Source organism: Bos mutus, chromosome 20, assembly GCF_027580195.1.
Source record: "Bos mutus isolate GX-2022 chromosome 20, NWIPB_WYAK_1.1, whole genome shotgun sequence".
NCBI lineage: Eukaryota > Metazoa > Chordata > Mammalia > Artiodactyla > Bovidae > Bos > Bos mutus.
Window position 1 is genome coordinate 12011491 of NC_091636.1, and position 17790 is coordinate 12029280.

At 39.2% G+C, this 17790-nt stretch overlaps 1 protein-coding gene across 2 annotated transcripts in view; it reads left to right on the forward strand.

Moving 5' to 3' along the window:
- The window catches only part of ITGA1 (integrin subunit alpha 1), a 181045-nt gene that overhangs the window by 47233 nt on the left and 116022 nt on the right, over positions 1-17790 (forward strand). The window lies entirely within an intron of this gene.

Genomic DNA, 17790 nt, shown 5'->3' on the forward strand with positions numbered 1-17790 from the left:
GATCCAGGGATCAAACCCAGGTCTCCTGCATTGCAGGCAGATTATTTACCATATGAGCCACCGGGGAAGCCCTTATTGGACTAGACAATCTCTCAACTCCCTTCTGTATTTTAGAACTTCCTCCTTCATCTCGATTTCACTGCTTCACACTATGAAACTGCTTTCTGGCAGAAATCAACCTCATGTCTATTCCTGAGCCTCCTGTTCCATGACCTTCTGCATCAGATCAGAGAGTTGAGTACTCTGATTGAGTTGAGTACTCCCCCACCCCTGGAATTGATCCACTTGATGGCTCATTTTAGATTTGATGTTCATTCTTGGACCAGCCAACTGTGGCCTGGGAGGCAGGATCACTTAATAACATGGCAGCACCTTCTGGAACACCTGATGGGAGTAAGTTAGGTGCCAAAAGTAGATAGTAGCTGGCCTCTGGTAAAATGGGAAGGCCAAATTAAACAATACCTAAGCATCTCATTCCTTCCAATTACAAAGTTCTATGGTTTATCACTTTAGCAGTCAAATATTAGGAAGGTATAATTCTTAATATTTTATGTTCTCCATGTACCTTCTCCTAAATTCAGTAGATTGACCTGAAGAAGTAAAGTGAAAGTAACTCAGTTGTATCCAACTCTTTGCAACCCCGTGGATTATACAGTCCATGGAATTCTCCAGGCCAGAATACTGGAGTTGTTAGCTATTCCCTTCTCCAGGGCGTCTTCCCAACCCAGGAATTAAACCCAGGTCTCCTGGATTGTAGGCAGATTCTTTACCAGCTGAGCTATAAGGGAAGCCCAAGAATACTGGAGTGGGTAGCCCATCCGTTCTCCAGTAGATCTTCCTGACCCAGGAATCAAACCTGGGATCTCTTGCATTGCAGGTGGATTCTTTACCAGCTGAGCTACCTGACCTAGGATCAGTCACATGAATTTCTCTTGGAGGAATTACAGTGTATAACAACATATTACCAACACTATGTTAGAATAGAGAATAAAATTATGATTAGAAGGAAATGGCAACCCACTCCAGTATTCTTGCCTGGAGAATCCCAGGGACAGAGAAGCCTGGTGAGCTGCCGTCTATGGGGTCACACAGAGTCGGACATGACCGAAGCAACTTAGCAGCAGCAGCAGCAGAAATCTAGAAGCATATTAAATCCTGACAAATATTCTAGGTATTGAGAAAACTCTTTTTATTCTAACAGAATATGTATGTGTGTTATTGTTGTTCAGTCGCTAACTCGTGTCCAACTCTTTGGACTTGAGTGTAGCCTGCCAGCCTCCTCTGTCCATAGGATTTCCCAGGCAAGAAAACTGGAGTGGATCTCCATTTCCTTCTCCAGGGGATCTAGCTGACTCAGGGATCGAACTTCTGGCTCCTGAATTAGCAGATGGATTCTTTACTGCTGAGCCACTAGGGAAACCCAATATGTATGTATACATACACATGTATTTTTTCCCAATGCCATTGCTCAAAAGAGTTTAATTTGGTTGTTTTCTCTTAAAAATTTTTGTTTGGCCTTGGTAAGCTGTCAAAAGCTTTAAAATTGGAGTGTTTGTGTTGTAGCACCAGACAGAAAAGGAAGCCTTTGAAGAGACAGTAAAATGGCCCTTCACTCAGAGAAGCTACTTTATAGAACCTTCAGGATCCTGACTACTGCCTCATAAAAGGATGCATCCAGTCTAATACCACTTGATTATTCATACATTTTTATAAGATTCACTCTACAAGTCTCTACAAGATGCACTCTACAGACTCTGCAAGTCTTTAAATAAGCCCTTTATAACATTATATATTATGGGCTCCATAATATGGCAATATTTCTGGGAAAATGTTTCCTAGTAAGGGTGTATATCCCAGACATTTTACCTTTCTCTTAAGTTATTCTATCTAACTTTACTACCATGATCTTGGCTGGAGTTAAGAGTTTTCTGAAAACTTATTCAGTATAAACTAATACTTCTTTTTGGGGGCTATTGTAGGTACTGAAGTTTCTTTTTTATGTGATCATGAAGTTATAGTTTAGAGCAAGGTATTTTGTTGCAAAAATTTAGTTAAGAGTAGTATTTTTAAAGTAAGTTGAGGTTGTTAAGATAAATATATGATAAGATATAACTTTTATCTGTGCTCTGATCATTGACAGTTTAGTTGAATTGTACCAATGAAGACCAAAAGATAAATAAATAAAAAGAAAGAAAAACAATGGTTGGGTAAAATGGCATAAAATTTCAGATTTACACGAGATGATAATTAGACTTCATAAAAAAGTTTTTTAAAAGAACATTATTTATATCATATAGTCATTCAGTCAACAGGTTTTACGGAACAATTATTATGTACCAATGAATTCGTTATTAGGTTGCCCTGTAACTAACAGAACTGTGACTTTAAGTGATTTAAGTAATATAGAACACTGCAGAATAACATATAACATAAAGAAGTCCATATGAGGGCAGTTCAATGCCACTGTGGGTTCCACATTAGTTCATCACGTCATTTCCGTTCAAATTTAAGTCATAGTCTCACATGGCAGTTGGAGCTTATGTCAGTCTGCTCAGGTTACCATGACAGAAAACCACAGACTGGATGGCTTAAACAACAGAAATTTCTTTTCTCATAGTTCTGGAGGCTAGAATCCCAAGATCAAGGTGCCTTCAGGGTTGGTTTCTGATGATGCCTCTCTTCTTGGCTTGTAGATAGTTGCCTTCTGGTTCTGTCCTCACGTGAGCTTTCCTAAATGCGTATATAGAGAGAGAATCTCTGATCTCTTTCTCTTCTTATCAGGACACCAGTCCTATTGGATCAGGGCCTCACCCTTATGACTTCATTTAACCTTGCTGCTGCTACTAAGTCGCTTCAGTCATGTCCGACTCTGTGCGACCCCATAGACGGCTACCCACCAGACTTACCCGTCCCTGGGATTCTCCAGCAAGAATACTGGAGTGGGTTGCCACATTTAACCTTAGTCACCTCCTTAAAGTCCCTATCTCTGGGCTTCCCTGGTAGCTCAGTTAGGTAAAGAATCCGCCTGCCAATGCAGGGGAAATGGGTTCTATCCATAATCCTGGAAGATGCTACATGCCACAGAGCAACCTAGCCCAGGTGCCACAACTATTGAGCCTGTGCTCTAGAGCCTGGGAGCCACAACTCCTGAGCCCACATGCCTCAAGCCCATGCTCCACAAGAGAAGTTGCTGCAATGAGCAGCCCTTTCACAGCAACTAAAGAGTAGCCCCCGCTCGCCACAACTAGAGAAGAGCCCATAAACAAACGAAGACCCAACACAGCCAAAAATAAATAAGTAATTAAAAAAATTTTAAGTCCCTACCTCCAAATAGAGGCACACTAGTGTTAGGGCTACAACATACAAATTGGGAAGGGGACAATTCAGTCCGTAACAGAGCTCTACCTGTTATGCAGGAATTTATAATTGAGGAAAGGAGACAGGAGAGAGACAAAAAGTGGAGAAAATAGAAGGGTAAAAAAGGGTAAATCTTTTAGGTAAGTTAGTTCTGCTCGAGGAGCTCCTTAGATGTCTCCTGCAACACTTCCACTTTCTGTTCATTGGCCAGCAGTTGGTCACAGAACTGTACACAGTTACAAATTGTATTTTAGCCATGTGGACTGCTATGCTAAGTAAAGATCTGATTACCAAGAAAAAGGAAGAAATGGATATTAAGATTCAACAAGCCATCCTTGTCATCTCTAGAAATTGTGCTCAGTGTTGAGGATGAGAATATGAATTCCTAACTTCAAGTAGTTTATAGTTCACCAGGGAAATTGAGCATATAAACTGGTATCAGTTCAGTTCAGTCACTCAGTTGTGTCCGACTCTTCGAGACCCAATGAATCGCAGCTCGCCAGGCCTCCCTGTCCATCACCAACTCCCGGCGTTCACTGAGACTCACATCCATCGAGTCAGTGATGCCATCCAGCCATCTCATCCTCTGTCATCCCCTTCTCCTCCTGCCCCCAGTCCCTCCCAGCATCAGAGTCTTTTCCAATGAGTCAACTCTTCGCATGAGGTGCCCAAAGTACTGGAGTTTCAGCTTTAGCATCATTCCTTCCAAAGAAATCCCAGGGCTGATCTCCTTCAGAATGGACTGGTTGGATCTCCTTGCAGTCCAAGGGACTCTCAAAAGTCTTCTCAAAAGTCTTCCTTGAACACCACAGTTCAAAAGCATCAATTCTTTGGTGGTCAGCTTTACTGTAATATAAATTAATATGTCCTATGGGATAAGTTTGTAAAGGTTCTATGATAACATAGGGAAAGAATGAGTATCAGTGGGGGCAGTGACCTTGAGATAGACTTTGAAAGATGGATAGAAGTGCCCAGGCTAAGAAGTGATTCAAAAGAGAATACAAGATGTTTCGGGGAACTGCAGATATTAAGAAGTAACCATAACTTGAAGTTCTTAGCTGAAAGTGGTAATAAGACCAGAAAGGTAGAATGAGGCCTATTTTCAATGGCTCTGTAATGCTATGTAGGGAGTGGGACAACATTTACCAGGCTCTGAGAACCAACCAAGGCTTGCTGCTGCTGCTGCTAAGTCACTTCAGTCATGTCCGACTCTGTGCGACCCCATAGATGGCAGCCCACCAGGCTCCCCCGTCCCTGGGATTCTCCAGGAAAGAACACTGGAGTGGGTTGCCATTTCCTTCTCCAATGCATGAAAGTGAAAAGTGAAAGTGAAGTCGTTCAGTCGTGTCTGACTCTTCACGACCCCATGGACTGAGGCCCATCAGGCTCCTCCGTCCACAGGATTTTCTAGGCAAGAGTACTGGAGTGGGTGCCATTGCCTTCAGGTTTAGACAATATTATAACCAAATATGTGTTTTTTAAAAATACACTTCCAGCAACAGAAAGAATGATAAACTGATAAATTTTGAGACAAGCATGTGTGTATATATGTCTTATTATAAGAAACTCTTCTGAGGAAATAGATTCCATTGATATCATAGGTCAAGGCACAGTCTTTGTTAATGTTATTGATTCAGTTGAACTAATTTCTGCCTCTTTCAAGATTCAAATAATAATTTAAGACCAGAAAGTGGAAAGAATACATGTAATGGTGAGAAATGATGAGGTCAGCAAGCTTTCTAATGTTGCAGTACTTGAGGAAAACTATCAAATAAGCATTCACATTCATCTGCCACTAATATTTCTATATTCTGTTTAACTTTACTGATAATTGGAAAACTCCTTGGCACTTTTTCCTTTCATCTTTATATGCTTATGTTTTCATAAGTGGCTATTCAATCCATCTCTAGCATGCTGAAGAGTTCTCAACTGAGTGATGACCTCTTTCTTTTACATCTTCCCTGATAGACTAGTGTTTGTGAAGTAGATGGGCAGTGGAAAGTCAGGATGTGTTTCTTGACTTACTTCCATACTTCTTAGTTAAAATTCTCCCAGACAGAGTAAGGAATTATGAGTTCTTGGAGCAGCACATGTGTCTCTTTCTTAATGTAACTCACAGTTCCGTGGTGAGAATTATCTGCAGTTCTCCAAAGAGGCACTAATCCATCCATATAAATAGCACAGCCCTAGGATAAGAAATAAGAAACTAGACTGTGAACAATTATTGAGAAAATTCTGGAAAGAAACTAGTGAAAATTCTAGCAGTCAATACCTTTCCAGGCCAGTATAATTGTTTAAGCAAACAGTGAATGTTGGTTAAGCCTAGTGTTAATTTCATTTCCCAAATCTGGCTTCTTCACCCTTCCAAGTTGACCCCAGTGATGTTCACCAGACTGTGAGTATGATATGGCACTTCTCACAGCAAACGTTTGACCAATCTTCACCACACTTTGAACTTGTCTGCCTCTGAAGTTATCTTATTTCCCCCTTATCCTAAGCATGCCTCCTGTATCTTCTTCTACTGCCCCTTACCTCTTACTCTGAATATAAGTCATAAGAATGTATGAAGCAGGAAATGAGTAAATATAATTAAGCCCATGCATTCAAGTTCTTTTGTTTTTGCCTTCTTGTAGCTCCAAGAAATGAGAATGGCTTTGTGTTTGTTCTAATTTATTTGTTAAGAACTATGAAACTAGAAAAAGAAAATTAATGAAATTACAAAGAATTAGAGTTGTTGTATCTGTTAGAACATCTTCAAACATATAATTATACAGAGAAAATCCATAAGCTCTTTTAAATCATGAAATATTGCAAGCCAAAAAGGAAATTAGAGGAATAACATAGCAAATACAAATGTACCCAATACCCAGCATTGTGAAATACAAACATTTTCCCAGTATGTTTATTTTTCTTAAGAAATAAGCACCACTGGGATTTATGAGAAATCTCAATGATGGGCAAATCTTTTTATCACTTGAGGTCAGAACCTACTGGGAAATGACAGAGAGTCAGAATGGAGCAGAGCTGGTAAAGGAAATTCCCACCGTTGATCCCTGGATGAAGCCAACTTATACTTCAGAAACCAGCTCAGAGCCTGAGACTGGAGGAGTAGATCAGAGTATTTTGGAGGTTGTTTTACTTGTTTTTATGTGGGCAGGCTCACTTCTAAGAGATACCCAGATAGTTTCTCCTTCCAAACTTACCAATTGGTTACGTGTGAAAGGTGGAGCAGGTACAGAAATAGAAAATATTGCAGCTTGTGAAGTTCCCTCCACGTGAAAAGAAGCATCAGGAATGAGAAGTAAGCATTTCCCTCTAAAACACAGCTAAAGCCGCATTTTTAAATCTTTTTTTGGATCCTATTCTCCTCCTTACCTTTCCTCCAGTCCAGAAGTAACCTCTACTTAAATTCTAAGATCCTTGTGTGTAACAAGTACTTAGTACAAGTACTAGAGTTTTGATTCTAAGTAATAGAATGCTTCCATGTAAGGAAAATATTGGCTGACAGTTCTTCAGAATATTGACTATAACATCTGTATGTACTTTCATTTCAAGATACCCTAATAGTCAAATGGAAAGGATATACAAGATAATGATACTAGATAGGAATAGAGTTTGAATCCAAGGATGTTAGTGCTCAACTGTTATGTTCTAAGTGCTGAAAGTTAGAACAACATAGCTAAGAAAACAAAGTTTAGTGCTATCTCAGTACAAAAAAAGAAAGCATCAAAAAATTATCTCTTTTCACTGAAAAGAAAATGCGCATTCTGCTGACACTTGCCTTCTGAAATATTTCAACATTCCAGGCTACTGAGATTTTTTTCAACTCTTATAAACAAACCCCAATGTCCATTAAAATACTTTCTGATTAATTTTCCAAATTTTTTCAGGTGAATAGCAAGTTGTATTTGTTTAGCTTCCATTATTTCCTCTTGATAAACTAGACACATTTTAAATTGAACAGAGGTACCAAGAGGCTACTGAATGAAGAGAATGTTTGGTAGTGAATGATATAATGGAAAATTGCTATAATAAGTGGCTAGGAAGGGACATAGTTATACAGAAACATTTTAGTTTAAGTGGTAGCATATTTTTAGGGGCAGAGCTGAGCTGTCCAGAAAAATTGGCCTGTTAAATGGAATAGGAGAATCAGTAACGTCTTCTCTTAGTATCTGGAATTTAAAATTGCCAGTTAAAGCTACTAGGTAATGGAGAACAGTGTGGAGATTCCTTAAAAAATTGGAAATAGAACTGCCTTATGACCCAGAAATCCCACTGCTGGGCATACACACTGAGGAAACCAGAATTGAAAGAGACACATGTACCCCAATGGCCATTGCAGAACTGTTTATAATAGCCAGGACATGGAAGCAACCTAGATGTCCATGAGCAGATGAATGGCTAAGAAAGCAGTGGTACATATACACAATGGAGTATTACTCAGCCGTTAAAAAGAATACATTTGAATCAGTTCTAATGAGGTGGATGAAACTAGAGCCTATTATACGGAGTGAAGTAAGCCAGAAAGAAAAACCAATACCAATATAGTATACTAACGCATATATATGGAATTTAGAAAGATGGTAACAATAACCCTGTATACGAGACAGCAAAAGAGACACTGATGTATAGAACAGTCTTCTGGACTCTGTGGGAGAGGGAAAGGGTGGGATGATTTGGGAGAATGGCATTTAAACATGTATAATATCATATATGAAATGAGTCACCAGTCCAGGTTCGATGCACGATACTGGATGCTTGGGGCTGGTGCACTGGGACAACTCAGAGGGATGGTACGGGGAGGGAGGAGGGAGGAGGGTTCAGGATGAGGAAGACGTGTATACCTGTGGCGGATTCATGTTGATATATGGCAAAACCAATACAATATTGTAAAGTTAAAAAAAAAAAAAAAGCTACTAGGTAACTCCGGTTTCTTCTCAGTGAAATATATGAGCCAGTAACACTGCTAGTTCCTAAAGTTATTTTTGCTAATATTCACAGCAGATAGTTTGATGGTCAGGAAAGCATAGAAGTAGTATATGCATAAAGTAATATATGAATGATTTTCAAGTGTAGTATAATTGTTTTCTTACAGATTTGGGGTTTGGTTGAAATATACTGTTGAAGTTTGCATAGTGTTTTATTATATATATTATATATCATACTTTGTTGGTTAGCTTCATTGAAGCCCTTAATTTATTAATGTTAATAATTGACCACTTGTGTGTCAAAACCAGAAAGCATTTAGATAATTGTATTCCAAAAAGAATATTATAAATATTCTTAAATTTTTAATTTTTATTGTATTTTTTTCTTAATTTTTTATAAACAAGCACATATGTATACACACACACACACATACACACACACTTTGCCTGCTGCTTCTGAGCAATATGACAAGGTTTTTTTTTTTTTAATGAGAGGTTAAGACAAGCTACATTTAATAGCCATTCATGATCCACAGCAAACTAAAATGTAGTTAGACTTCATTTCATCTGTTGATTGTGTTCTTAAGAACTTGCATAAAGAACCACAACATTTTTAAAAGCCTAGGCATTCTTTCTCTTTGAAAAAATATTATAGCTGACTCATAATGCCAGTGATTACTTTCCAATCTAAATAATGACAGCCTAATTTAATTGACTTTTTTCACATTGGAATTTCACTAAGTGAAGGATGTCTGTTAGATTATAAACAATCATATTTTTAAAAAGCATTAAACTTTTGATCTTTACATTTTAATAATCTAAATAAATGATTTTAAGATATATTTGAAATTTTTAGATTATTCTTTTACGTTTATGCCTGTTATTTTTTGTTATGCAGAGGTGTGTTTTAACAATTTTAGTTCTAAACTCCAAATTGTACAGTTAAGAAAAGAGGATGCCTTTTCACTCTTTTTATATTATCTGATTCAGTTTCAGTCTTACCCAGCTACCATATACATTCTGTCCATTTGATGCCTTAGAAGAAGGAACCTGAATAATAGGTTGTACTTTTCTTAACGGATCCTTTTCAATGAATTTTGTTAACTCACGTATAATTTCTTCTTAGTGAAATATATGAGCCAGTAAAGCACTGCTAGTCCTAAGTTATTTTTGCTAGTATGCAGAACAGATAGTTTGATGAGTCAGGAAAGCAAAGAAGCAGTATATGCATGAAGTAGTATAGGAATGATTTTCAAGTGCCTAAGTTTCATTGGAGTAATTAAGCATGCGTGTGTGAGTGCTATCCCTTCAGTCATGTTCACCTCTTTGTGATCCTATATTTTCACTTTCACTTTTCATGTCCATGCATTGGAGAAGGAAATGGCAACCCACTCCAGTGTTCTTGCCTGGAGAGTCCCAGGGACGGGGGAGCCTGGTGGGCTGCCATCTATGGGGTCAAAGAGTCGGACACGACTGAAGTGACTTAGCAGCAGCACACCATAACCCGCTAGGCTTCTCTGTCCATGGGATTCTCCAGGCAAGAATACTGGAGCAGGTATTCTTGCCCTCCTCCAGGGGATCTTTCCAACCCAGGGGTCAAACCCAAGTCTCTTATGTCTCCTGAATTGGCAGGCCGGTTCTTTACCACTAGTGCCACTTGAGAAGCCCATTATTAAACGCATCAACAACCAAATAAGCATAAAAAAAGGGGGATAAACTCACTGTCCCCAGAGAAACAATGGAAGTATCTGAAATAGTAACCATGCTTCACACACTTGGACATGTGTATGGCTTTCAAAAGCCAACAACAAAGCCATCCAGAAAAATTGTCCCATTAAATGATACAAAAGAATCAATATGGAATCCCTTAGAGCCTGGAATTGAAAATTGCCAGTTAAAGCTACTAGGTAAACTGAAAACCATTTATTTTATAGTGTGTACTACCTCTTTATTTTTCTGGCCCTGAAAAGTACTTGCTGTACATACTAACAAAAATAACTTGAAAATTGGCAATGACTTACTGTTTCACTGAGAAGAAATTATTTATAAGTTAATAAAATTCATTGAAAGGATTTCATTAACAAAAACACAACATTCCCTCCGATTCTCACATGTCCAAAGACTTCATATGTCATATATCTGGGTGAACACTTAAATAGGGTCCAATCCCACTCTGTTTGCAACTGCAATGTGCCTTTCCATATGCAGCTCTCCCGTGCTATGTAGCCACAAAAAGTAATGAGTTCAGCTCTCAGGATGCCAGCAGCTGGAAAGCAGAGTTCTGTGCTCATGTTGCTTGCACAAACATACAAGTTGTGTTTCCCACAGTGAGATCCAGGGACCCCTAAGGTTCTACAGCTTTTTTATCCCGTAAAACACAGAGCCAAAAGATGATGCTGATAGGACGGCAGCATTGAGTTCTGAGACTGTTTAAGATTTTCAGGAGAAGGCGGAGTCTGAGAGGAGCTGGCAAAGCAGGCAATTTTTTGTGGTGGGAGGATATGGGGGGAAAAAAGCAGATGTCTGTAGATACTACAAAGGAAAATAAACACTGCGGAAGAACAAACTTATGTAGACAAATTTATAAGAGGGATTTTTAACAAAGGATGTTTGGGAAACACTCCACTGGAGTTTAATATTCTGGGTAGCACTTCTGAAAGGGGACAAGTTCTTACAGCCAGAGTGACCTTTATACTAAAAATCTTCATTTCTCTGTTTATTCTATCCTGTCCCATTTAACAAACTTGTATTAAACACCTACTGTGTGCCAAGAATTAGACCTCCTTGCCTCTTTCCTACCAGTCATATACAGACTATACACATAACTCACTTTGAAGTTCAAATACCACTTGTAGTCACTGGAGGCCCACAGGACATTAGTACTGGAAGTCAAAACAGTTTGCTCACTATAGCAAGCCGAAGTTAAAAAGCAGCTTCCCAGGATGAAATTTGGAAAATGCCTGAACGTCGAGGTGTTTATTTGGATTGGCTTTTTCTGGACTTGCTGATGGAGGTTGATATCTTGCTGACATATTACATCATTTCTGTTGAAAGGACTTTGAATGGTGAGATTGACTGAGCCAGGTTTTCTTTTTACATAATGTATAAGCAAGTTCCACTTGTTTGAAGGAGACTCTGAGTTGGGTAGAGTGTTTTTTCCCAGAAAAATGTAGATTTTCCGTATTTGAAAATATGATGACATTTCCAAACACATGTTGATCCTATACTTTCTGCTCAAGGTTTTAATATTGTCTTATTTTCATTCTGTTTTTACTTCCCAACTCTTCACCACTGGAGTTCTTTGGCTTCTCCTTCTCAAGATTGCACTGCTATAAAAATAATTATCTCAGATTTCAACTAGAATTATATAGTGCTATCACTTTTGTGGACAGATTCACTTAAACTCTTGATCAAATTTTACCTTTTAAAGGAACTTGTATGCAAAACCCACTCCAGTATTCTTGCCTGGAGAAATCCATGGACAGAGGAGCCTGGCTGGCTACAGTCCATAGGGTCGCACAGAGTCAGACACGACTGAAGTGACTTAGCAATGCAAATATCATGTTTGAAGTCGATTAGAGGGAAGTAGATTGCCACACGTGAGAGAAGCCTCAAGTTGCTGTTGACTCGGAGCCTGGGTGACATCAGCAATATGCATCACCTTCTGGGAGACTGAGCTGAGAATCCAAGAGATCTAACTGAGAGGCAGGATCACCTGTGCTCCTCCTCGGCTGGCCCTTCCATTTGGAAGGCCTGACACCCTCATCTTAGATTTTCTTTACAGATGTCATTGCAGCTGGGTTTAAAAAACAGGAAATTTGCTATTGAAATGAGTCAATGAACCCACTGTCCTGCCCCCATTGATATAACACATCTGTATCACTTTTCAAGATACAAATGGTCATCAGAATGGAGGGAAATCCACTTCTAAAAGAAAACTCAAGTGCCAGATGGTAAAGTGACTCTTTGAATTCTACCTCTGAAAGCAGTAGAGGATTGAGCATTCTCTATTGCTACGTGAATACTTTGTATATCTCACAGCAGCCAATACATGGAAGGTATTTATAACTTTCTTTGAAATATGATAAACTGGGGCTCACTTGCCATTTTTTTTCCCAGGTAGGCTCTAGATCTGTGAAAACAGGAGCACTGTCTTTTTATAACTATCTCCAGGGCTTAGCATATATCCAACCCAAAATAAAGACTTGATTAATATTTTGGAGTAGTTTAATAAATATGAATAACTGAATAAATAATATAAGATAAAGGGCTAGGTGTAAGCTCAGGCTCATATATCTCTAAAGATCACCATCTTTCTATAGTATCAAGGAATTTGCTCTAAAAGTCATTAATTAACTATAATATAATAACACTAGTATTATTTTCTATCTTAATACTGTATCATTTCACTCTTTAAAAATAATAAAGTAATGTTAATTGCATGATTTCTGTTATTTCTAGATTGGATAAACGTGTAGGAAGTTGCTGAAAGAAAGCAAGATCATTTGGATACACAGTCCTAGTCAGCATTTCTTTGATACCCTCTTGCCTTGGGCTTAGAGTTTAAAATATTCAGAATCCCTCTGGCTATTAAATACTCTAATCTAGATATTAATACATCAAAATTTCTGGATCACCCTGTGAAAGACAAAATTTTTTTCATTAGAAGAAAACAATAAAACAGGCTGCAGTGACTTTTTTGAGAACTCAGAGGATGTGTGCAGGAGGGGGACCTTCCTTCCACGGGGGAGTCAATGCCTGCTAGAGATGCCCAGAATTTGCCCCCTTTATTTCCTGCCTGTTATCCTCAAATGCTTCAAAGTTACAAGGTGATTAAGAGCTCTTATGGGCCCATATGAGGGTTTTGTTGAGATAGGTTGTTATTTTTTATTTTTATTAACCTAACTCAATCACACTGTAGTCACAGAAAGTCTATGATTTGACCTCAGAAGACCAATGTTGATGTCTTATCTCTGCCACTAATACAGCCTGACCATGGACAAATCACTTAACCCCTGTGAGCTCGTTTCCAACACATAAAAAGAGAGTATTGACTGCTCTCCTCCTAATCTTAGTTTACTGACTAGCTCAATACCTTTATTTACATGGAAATGTTTGTAAGCGTAAGACATTATACAACTGAAGGTTTCTTGTCCCTCTCTTTTTCTCATTTGTTGTCTTTCTCTCATTTGTTGTCATCATACTCCATCCTGGAGTAAAGAAATTGCACAAACTGATCTTTTATAAGAGCTATCTTTCAGGACCAACTATCTCAGCATCCTCCTCAGTTATTGGCTCTTAGATGTATAAGTCACATCACCATATTTGAAGAGGAGCAAGTCTTTCCACTTCTTTTCTGCTGCTGCTGCAACCTAAACCTATATGTTTCAGCTTAAGTCCCTTTTGCAGCTTTATCTAGCTCTGTAGCCATGACTTCTCTCTATTACAATCTTTCCCTCCCTCCCTCTGAACGTGCTCCCAGCCCTGGCCACTGTGAAAGAGCCTCCCCCTCAAATTGCTCCTCAGAAGATGGAATTACATGGACTCATAGTAGCCTCTCTTCTAAACCCATCTCTGTGTTACCTTCTATTAACTCATCCCAGTTTTAGTGCTAAGTGATTAGTGAAGTGAAGTGAAGTGAAGTGAAGTCGCTCAGTTATGTCCGACTCTTTGCCGTCCCGTGGACTGTAGCCCACCAGGCTCCTCCATCCATGGGATTATCCAGGCAAGAATACTGGAGTGGGTTGCCATTTCCTTCTCCAGGGGATCTTCCCAACCCAGGGATCGAACCCAGGTCTCCCACATTGCAATAAATGATTAATGTAAATGATTTGGGAGTCCTGAAGAAATGTAGGCAAATTTCTCTATCATCCTAAGCCTCCTTCTCCTCTTCTGTCCAATGGTAATAATAGTGGTATTTGATTGTAGGCTTGTTAGCAAATTAAATGAGATGGAGCTTGTGAGGTGTAACACACAATAAGTATACTATGTAGCTGTTAATAATATTAAAGGAAAAATTCTCTGTTGTTGGTACATGAGAAACCAGAATTTACTTTTGACCTCTGATTATTGTCTGTGTATTTTTCCCATCATTTTCTCCCCATGTTGCTCCTGAAGCCACCCCAGTCTGTTTGCTGTTTTCTTTTAAACTTTGGTTAAAAATAAGTGTGATTTTGCTTTACTTCTAGTACATGAAGTTCCAAGATAACTGAATATAGTAATGTGAACATTGTACTAAAATTTACGAGAAGCTACTTTTGTTTATGCGCTCCTTTAAATCGAAAGAACAAGATGTAAACTATTTTTTTTTAATGTCATCTCCTGTGCTTCAGGCTCCTTGGTGTCTTAGAAAACATGAAAGAAACTGATTTACAATCGTTTTGGGCAAATTGCCTGTGGAATTCTGAGGACAGGAAATGAAAAAAAAAAGTTCAGCACACACCCCCGGACATTCCACACAACATGTAGAATAAACAAACAGGTCCCCAGAAGGAAACCAAAACTTTTGTTCTTATATCGAGAAGCACTGTGAATAGCCTTTGGGAAGCATACTGAAGATGGGGCTTCCCAGGTAACCCTAGTGGTAAAGAACCCGCCTACCAGTGCAGGAGACATGAGACACAAGTTCGATTCCTGGGTCAGGAAGATCCCCTGGAGGACAGTGTGGCAACCCACTCTGGTATTCTTGCCTGGAGATCACGTGGACAGAGGAGCCTACAGTCCATGGGGTCGCAAAGAACCAGACCCCACTGAAGTGACTTAGCACTCATGCACACATATACTGAAGATGATGAACTTCAGGGAAAATCTTTCAAGAGGGGTTGACCTCTTAAATTAATTTCTTTAATTAGGTTGACCTTAATTAAAGGAAATCCTTTTCCCTTTGTATTCCTAAAGGATGATGAGTAGTTTTAATTTAGGTAAATTCTGTTACCTGCATCAACATTATGAAAGAGGGGTACCGTGCTACAGACCCATACTTCTCAGACCTTAACAGAAGTCTGTTTTTCTGGGGAATTTGTTGGGATGTAGATTCTGATTCAGGAAATCTGGAGAGGGCCTGAGATTCTAGATCCCTCACAAGCTCCCACATGATGCAGTAGCCGCTGGTCGGCAGACTACAATTGGTTTTCAGGCACCTTCTTTGATAAAATCATTGGTAGTGGTTTTCTACTCCTTATCTATATAGTACAGTGATTCTGCACATGTGTCTGGAGACATTTTTGATCTTCACGACTCAGGGCGAACTACTAACATCGTACGGCCAGGGACCAGGGATGCTGTCAAATACCCTACCTTGCACAGGCAGGCCCTCATAACAAAGTATTTTCTGAGCCAGAATGTCAATAGTGTCAAAGCTGAGAAATCCTGCTGTTTAGAGAACTATTTTTTGTGTCTCTCATATCAAAAATAATCTGTTGAAAGTGTTCAAAAAAACTGTGAGAAAAGAGTTGGAACATGTACTATTTAGTTTGGAGCAGAGTGAACAGTGTTTGAAACTGTCTTCAAATACATGAAAAGCCATTATGCAGAAGATGGTAACCAGCTGTTCGCCATCATCCTTGAAGAATGAACAGGAAATGTACATAAGTGGACCTGTGCTACCCATCCATTCTTTTCCTGCATCTTCCACACCAGCCAGGCAAATCTCCCTCTGTGATCTTGTAACCATATTTGTCCCGTCCTGTATCTTATTTCTTGCAGAGACTCTCTCAAATCCTTGGGACACATTTTCATCTCACTGCCAAGCTGTATCTGTCCCTATCCTTAAAAATCTAACTTGAAAATTTCCATCTCCATAAAGTCTTCCTTAACTAAGATGAAATAGTTCCAGTCCATATCTATTGACAACTGGCACATTTTCTCCTTCAATATGTTATCTTTCATTCTATGAATATGTTATTGCCCATTTGTGTACAAGGAGCCTTGTGTACAAGGTTAAGAAAGATGAAAAAGAGTCCCTACCTTTAAGTAATTTTAAAAAAATCTCACTACATTGTACTTACGATGTAGGTAGTATTTAATAATTATTTCTATGAGGGATTTTTTTTTTAAATAAGAGGGCTTAATAGTTAAGCCCTTAATATATTGAAGTGAGGAGATCTTCTAGGTCAGGAGATCAAAAGAAGACTTTATAAATAAAAGTATACAGAATATCTTTTTATGAAGAATAATTTTCTCTAAGTTATGTACAATTTTCTGCATCAAATAAGCATTTAATATAGTTACCAAAATTTGAAAGTTATAAATTAGAGCCTGGAATGAGTTAGAGTCTGAATTTATGTTATATTTATGGAAGAGTATACGGTGAATAAGAAATAAAATTTTTTCTGTTTACATGTAGCTGTAAAACACAAAAGAGCGAGTTTAATCATCTCAATACACCTTATGATGCTGTGTGATTTTATAACAGCATATTCTTCGGGAAGAATTTTTAGTTACATCTAGGAGGGGAATTCTTTGGAACTTTACAAGTATGCTTTAAAAACCAGTACCAAAGATGGAATTTGACACCATCCATTTGAGAGAATTTGGCACCACCCAGAAACCTGGCCTGCTGCAGTCCATGGGGTCGCAAAGAGTCAGGCGGGACTCAGCAACAGAACTGAAGAACCCTTTTAGGGCTACCCACGTGGTGCTAGTGGCAAAGAAATTGCCTACCAATGCAGGAGACATAGAGATGTGTGTTTGATCCCTGGGTCAAGAAGATCCCCTGGAGGAGGGCACTCCAGTATTCTTGCCTGGAAAATCCCATGGACAGAGGAGCCTGATGGGCTCCATTCCATGGAGTCACACAGAGTCGGACACGTCTGGAGCGACTTTGCAGTAGCAGCAGTAGAACCCTTTTAGAAAAGAACCTCACCAATAAAGGATTACCTGAACTTCAAACAAACAAACAAAAAAAAAAAAATTGAAGAGGTTTAACCTTCATTGACCCCACTCCAGTACTCTTGCCTGGAAAATCCCATGGACAGAGGAGCCTGGTAGGCTGCAGTCCATGGGGTCGCTAAGAGTCGGACACGACTGAGTGACTTCCCTTTCACTTTTCACTTTCATGCATTGGAGAAGGAAATGGCAACCCACTCCAGTGTTCTTGCCTGGAGAATCCCAGGGACAGGGGAGCCTGGTGGGCTGCCGTCTATGGGGTCACACAGAGTTGGACACGACTGAAGTGACTTAGCAGCAGCAGCAGCAACCTTCATTTAATATGTAGTATGTACCAGGCATTGAGTAAACTCTTTAGATGAATCATCTAATTTAATCTCAACATATTTAGCCTCTCCATCTGTGAGGCTATCACTACCAACATAATAAGGAGACCTCAGTGTACAAGCTTCCCCACCCTGCTTGATTCAGAGATGGAAGCAGAGCAAACCTCAAGCCTGCATAGGAGGCCATCTCTGGGTGGAAACAGTCAGCTTGCCTTCCTTTTTGAAGCAGCAATGAGAAAGCTCCCTCTTTCGAGGCTTTAAATGGTGATGCTTGTATCCTCTGTAGTCAAAAT